Here is a 6,806-nt window from a genome sequence, read left to right as displayed (position 1 = left end):
AACTAGAAATTTGGTGCTTCGTCAAGTCAATAGGAGAATTGACTAACACCGCCGAATGGGTTGAAACCGAACGGGTTTTACAAGCCACATGTTTAAAAGTTCCATTACTTTCACTCTCCCTCACTTCTTCATCCTATCAAACTCATACCCGCACTCTAGCATTTTATTTCTTGCACTTCTAGAGTATTTTAAGTATTGGATTGTACTCGGATTTGGATCGCATTGCTTCCTAGCACATTAGTACTATCTAAATCGGCACCAAAGGTTGGTAATCGAACCCCTCAGTTATTTTATCAAAATTTGTTCTCACTCACATAATGATTGATAGCATAAAATCTCTGCTGAGTCTCTAAGTTACCAGGATTGCATATATTATCGATTATGATTTGTTATTTTCTACATGATTTGAGGGACTCCCATTTAGCTATGATTTGAGTCGAATTGTTACGCGGTGGGAAGAGAAGTTTCGATGGGTCACCGTTGAAATTGAGTTATATAAGCTTATGTTGAATTATCTTAGGCTTCGGGGTGAAATTTGAAAGGCTGGGTTGAAAATAGACACGTTGAGCTGATTGGCCAGATGAAAAAAATTGGTCGAACTGCTCGGCGCTTCTACTAATATCCCTATTCCACCTTTAAGTGAATTCTTTATGTATTAATTAATCTGTGACTTTCAGCAGTCAGTTTAATTTGCACAATGCACTCAATGACTAACTGAAAGATCCCTTGCTGGCCCTTTATCTATGGCCTTGTCTCATGTGTACATCAATTTCAACGGATTAGCCTAACAGGACTAGCACCTCGCCAACTAGCTTGGCTAAGCGATTCCACACTCAGAAACACTCTTTTGCTCCTGTTTGAATTACTATCTAACTTATCCTTGAAGTCTTTGCAGAAATGGCTAGACCAAAAGTCGCAGGGAGAAATGATCCACCCAGGCACATAAGAGCACGAGAGTTTAAGAAAGATGAAAAGAAAGCAGAGCTAGCTAGACAACGGAAATATACCAAGGAAACCAGAGCAAAGAGATGAATTCCCATCGACCCTAATGTGCCTCCATGGGCTCAAAGTTTTGCTAATGCAATACGGTCTATTAAAGCAGCTCATAAGATAGACCAAATGATTGCAACTAATCTTGCTGCGGAGGCCAAGACAAAGGCTAACAATGAGACCAAAACAATAGTACTGTGGAGACCATTGTTTTACTTCAGGGAGATGAATTGGGCACTGATGCCCTGACAGATAGAGAGACTGCATAGACATGATTCTTCTTTCCCTTTCTCTCTGTCTTATCTTTCTTTAGCTCTGGATACTGTCATTATTTGCATTTGAGGACAAACACTTTTTTTGTGTGGTGGGGTGAGGCCTATACCTTTTGTGCTGACACTTGTGTGGGCTACTTGTGATTCCGTGTTTTGTATGCATTTGGGTTGTTTGTTTTTAATTGTGTTTTTAAAACAGCTTTGCGATTGTTTGATCTTGTGGCTCCGTTTCCATTTATTTTTTATTGCAATATGTTCGTAAAATTTTGAATTTTTCGCACATTTCTGCCACCTCTCATGTGTTGAATGTGGCTGTTCTTTTGCATGAATTTGAGTCTCAGTTTCGATCAATATGGATGACTTGAATAGTGCTCTCAATTGAAATAACATGAACGTGCGGCTACGACGAGACCAAATGAAGTTGCATAGACAATATGTGAAATCTTTGCATCTCATTGTGATTAGCCATGTATCGAATTGATTTTCTCTTGTGATGATCGTTTCACACTAGCAAAAGTGTATAGTCTTGTTTGGCGTTAGTGTCGATGCCATGTGTGATGAGCTTACTTTGAAACTTGCATGAATAAACCTAGAATTTTTCCCGTTAGTCTGATTGATTTAGTAAGGTGTGCTCTTGAAATGATCTTAGGCAACCTTAAAGAGTGTGAGCCAATTTGACATATACCTCTTTTGTGACCTACCCGTGAGCGTGTGAAACTCTTTTGAACACCCTTTGAGCCTTACCATTTTTGGAAGAAACTTGATTAAAACAAGAACTTTCTTAACCCATGACTCATAATCCTCATGAAGTTGTGGTTAGTTTGAATAGTCAACTTAAGACAAAAGCCTAAGTTGGAGGTGTGGCGAAAAGAGAAGGCAAATCAAGAAGTGCAAGTACGTTCCTCTTACCCATGATTTTCAGAAAAATGGAACCCCTCCATATAAAAAAAAGAAGAAAAACGACAGAAAAGAAAAAGAAAAAGAATGAAAAAGAAAGTTGTGGAATAACGTACAAAAGAAATGGGGTCTCCTAACAATTCATGGGATGCGAATAATAGGATGACACATGAGAACTAAAGAAAATGATGAAGGAAAAGGGAAGGAAGTGTTGTGAGCACCACATTCATGAGGATCTTTAGTCACTAAGCCTAAATGACCATACCTTTGCACTCAGCCCCATTACTAGGCATAGAAAGACCTTTTTTACCTTGAGCAAGCCTAACCGAAGGTTGATTGAAAAATAAGGGCAAACCTATGGGTGATAACATGCATTGTGTTCCTCATTTTGAGTGTGAGCATTGCATCTATGGAATCATTCATTGTGTGAGGGAATTCAGATACTGTTGTTGAGCTTGAACTTGCATTAGTAGCAAGTATCGTGAGCATTTGAAATCTTTGGTAGTGGTGTGTTACAACTTGAATCTTTGAGTACACAGTTGATCTTCGCATAAGTATTTGAGTCTTGTTGTGTATGTTCATGATTTAGTGTTGTGTAGCACTATTTGAGACACCTTTTTGAAAGGCTGAACTTCAGTTTTCTTGAGGACAAGAAAAAGTTTAAGTTTGGGGTGTTGATTAGTCCACAAATTGGACTCATTTAGGGCTTTATTTTGATAGAAATAGTATACTCAAATGTTTATTTTGTCTCAATATCTGATGAAAACTTTTAAGTTTTAGGTAGTTGAAGTTTTGGTTGAAGCATGGACACTTAGGCGCAAAAAAGAACAAAAGGGCTGAAAAGAACGAAGAAGTTGAAACCTGTGTATCGCCAAGAACACTTGTCGACTAGCCGAAAGGACGCACTCCGCCCTTTGTTCCAGTGCGCGAAGCCATGAAGGAGAAGGATAAAAAGGCGATGAAAGGAGCAGTCGGCTCTTCGCCGAATAGTTCCGTGAAGCAGTACTATACGCCCAATGACACACACTACAAGAAAAACAACCTCTAAGAAAGGGAAATCTCGTCCTTAAAAGTCCAAATTTGGTCCCTAATAGGCATTTGGGACCTGAAAAAGCTGGTCGTCACTCGTCCTAGTAGCTTCCGTCCCCATTGGTCAACAACGACGAGTTTCAAAATCCGGTCGTGAAATGGTGTTGGGACAGGAAAGAAATCTGGTCGCCTCTGCCGTTTTAGAGACCACAATTCTGGTCTCAAATAATTTTTAAATACCTTAGAAAAAGCTTATTTCAGGTCGTTAAACCTCTTTAGGGACGATCAACAACTGGTCCTAGAATACCTTTCGCGACGAGCAATGACCCAGTCCTAGAAACAATTTAGAGACGAGTAACAACTTTGTCCTAGAATAGATTTAGCGACGATCAACGACCGGTCCTTGAATAGATTTAGCGACATTCAATGACCTGGTCCTAAAATAGATTTATTGACGATCAAGGTATTCTAGTCCTAGATAAATCATTAGAGACGAGCAACATTTCTCGTCTTAGATTGACCTTTAGGGACTAGCAATAATATTGTCTCTAACTGACCACCAATGGTCCAAGAGCAATTGATATCACTAGAATAAAAAATCATCCACAAATATTATTTTGCTACTAAATATTTCTATACAAAAAGATGATGTAATATATATAAAAGTGACAAGAAGATAGAGATCAAGAGTGTACGATTAATTACAATAAATTGGCTAACATCCCTTGATTTTAGTTTCAATATTTGCTTAACAAAACAACATAGCTAATATCCGAGCATCCGAGCTATACTATAATATCAAGATTTGCAAAACACAAATTTGTACTAAACTAATAAGGAGCTCACACATCAACAAAAGCTTGGCAAAAAGTTAAAAGTTTCAATCTTCAATTCATGGAGTGTTGTCCAGAAACATCAACAAAAGCTGCAAGAAGATAAGAAAATCAATTAGAAAAAATTTGAGATGCATTAACCAAGATCAAAAATCTATTTTCAAGAACTACAACTAAATGGAATATGGTAGACAATAGAAACTAATGAACTGATTAATTCTCATTAGTTGTTTACTAATGGTAGCTATCGTTTAGAAAATTCTCCCTTCTACACTTTTCTCTCCGTACGTATTCCATATGTTAATCTACAACAATCATTTCTTAGAGAGTTAACTACACGCTCCGCCGTATGGAGCAACCGTACAGAACACCATCAGCTCGTGCTACTTCTCAGATGAAAGTTCTGCCAGGTTCGGCCATATTAAGGGATCAATGAGGCTAAAGAGGAGGAGGATAAAAAACAAATCTGTCAATATAATTGAGGGGGAAGCTGAACAGAGCAACCAAAGCTAGAAAAAACAGAGTTCACAGAGATATCAACTTGCGAAGAAAATGGCAAAGTCAATGAGATCAAAGAGGAAAAAGAGGCTGAAAGCTATAAGGAGGGATATAGTTGCTACAGAACTCACTGTTCTAAAGAAAGAAGCTGCTAAATTGGCTGCCTAAGAAGCTGCCCTTGCTGCTCCTAAGCTTATTGTTATGTCTCCTAAGCTGATGGTAATCAAAGTTCAAAATCTTTAAAACCTCTTCGAAAGAAGATGAAAACAAAAGCTGAAAATAGCTAAGAAGAAGAATCATGGCAAGGGAAAGATCGGGAGGAAGAATGTTTGATTGCAGTGTATTCTCTAAGCTGATAGATGTCTTGTTACTTACTGTTTAAAGTCCCTCCCATATTCTCTCCTTAATTCATGATCTTACATTGTAGTATTATTATCTTGGAATTTGAGCATGTGAGTGGATCATGCTCATACAATTTTTTTTGTGTGCTGTCAGAATGAAGCCTCAAGTTCTTAAATTTGTTTACAAAATAGATCGTCTTATTCATTTACCTTTTACAGTTTGTTGGAACATGCTAAACTTGCCTGGAAATATGAAGATGTAGATTGTAATCCAACAATGTTAAGATGTTTTAGTTTTTTGATGAAGTTGACGTGGGAAACATCAAAAAAAATTGAGGGGGGAGTTTATGCCAACAGGGGAATGACACGGTTCATGATAACCAGACAATGGCTAGGAGATTTTCAGCTAACAGATTACTCTCAGTAACACTTGCACAGGGAATTAAGCTAACAGATTACTCTCAGTAACACTTGCACAAAGAAAACCAACGTCATGTTCAAACCGGCTATCTCTAGCATAAAAAAAAAGAAAGAAACATAGAAAAAATAAACATGATCACGACAAGAAAGAGGAAACAGAAAAACAACAAACTCTTGAGTCAAAAGCGAGTGGCAACCTAATGGACATACTAAGGCAGAAAGCAACAATAATCAGCTAAATTACAGTAGTACCAAGCTGAAAATAGCTTTGTTTCTAACATTTCTGAGGAAAAAATGGAAAATACCTACCCAAATGAAGAACTTGTCGAAAACGAGCAGCCGAGGATCAATCATATAAGCAAGTCTACTAACTTAGTTATTAAGATTAAAAATAAAAAATTTCTACAGTTAGCGATGGAGTTGAACAGTGAGCATGTAGTTGATCAATCCCTGGGCCTCTAGACAACAATTCGAAAGATATTTTCAACTGTAAAAAGGACATAGATCTCACTACATCCAGTTCAACAATCTCCAACAGAAAAGTATATTTTTACTTACCTGGTCAATGGGCGATGTCGCAGGTGGGACATGTGATTGTTGAATTGACTTATCCTTCATATATTTAGCATGAAGGTATCCTCTCCATTTGTTCCATAGCTCATTCATCTATCCCAAGACATGATCACGATGATCATTCATGTCAACACCTTCAAATTTATTCTATAATAATCGAAACATGAATTGAGTAATTACAAAAAGAGAAGTAACAACAAAGGACAACAAGATGAAAAAAAGCTCTGCTTCTAGTAGAATAAGCAGAGCTTCTATATTAAACAAGATAAAAAGACAGGGAAGTCTAGTGAACTGTAGTTCTTCTACAATCCTAAGTCTATTAAGATGTGGACTCTGTAAGGTTACGAAGTACTTTCCTCTCCTTTTTAGCTAAGATCAACTGGTGGGTTATGTAGAGAAGGGTGAAGACTTCTCATTTAAGTTTTAATAAAAAACAATCTTATTTTCTCGTTCATGATTCATATTCATCATCTATCATGTGACAATTTATAGTGCAGGATCATGTGATACAGATTTGGTCAAAAGGGACAGTAGTTCTATGAAACAACATAGAATCCAACTGAAATAACATATTTTGAACTTGACTTAAATAGAAGAATTGTTTAAATAACAGAGAGTTCTCTTTGATTCAGTGTTCTTTAATAAGATCTATTGTCCTTTGAAAATAAGTCACAAATTCTGTGGAAATACAAGACCATGTATTCAGTAAATAAAAAATTTGAATAAGATGTACATTTATTACCTGAATGGCAGCCCACATGTGATTCAATTTTTCTTGCTTAATATCATTCCAAGATGATACCCCTCAATGGTTCTTTTAGAAGGAGTTTGCATTTTTTGATTAGCATATAGAGTAGTCTTGTTCAATGCTCCCACATCATATTCAGAAACCCCTAAAGAGGAGCTCAATGATCCATGTCTTTGCTCTAGTCTTTTTCCTGTAGCACCTAGAG

At 37.1% G+C, this 6,806-nt stretch overlaps 1 pseudogene; it reads left to right on the top strand.

Annotated features, from left to right (window-relative positions):
- Window positions 1–4,573: 4,573 nt before the first annotated feature.
- LOC125877808 (uncharacterized) lies at window positions 4,574–4,852 on the top strand (annotated as a pseudogene).
- Window positions 4,853–6,806: the final 1,954 nt, after the last annotated feature.

The sequence above is a fragment of the Solanum stenotomum genome, chromosome 9, assembly GCF_019186545.1.
Source record: "Solanum stenotomum isolate F172 chromosome 9, ASM1918654v1, whole genome shotgun sequence".
NCBI lineage: Eukaryota > Viridiplantae > Streptophyta > Magnoliopsida > Solanales > Solanaceae > Solanum > Solanum stenotomum.
Note: the sequence above shows the minus strand (reverse complement) of the source record. Positions and strands in the feature narration are given on the sequence as shown.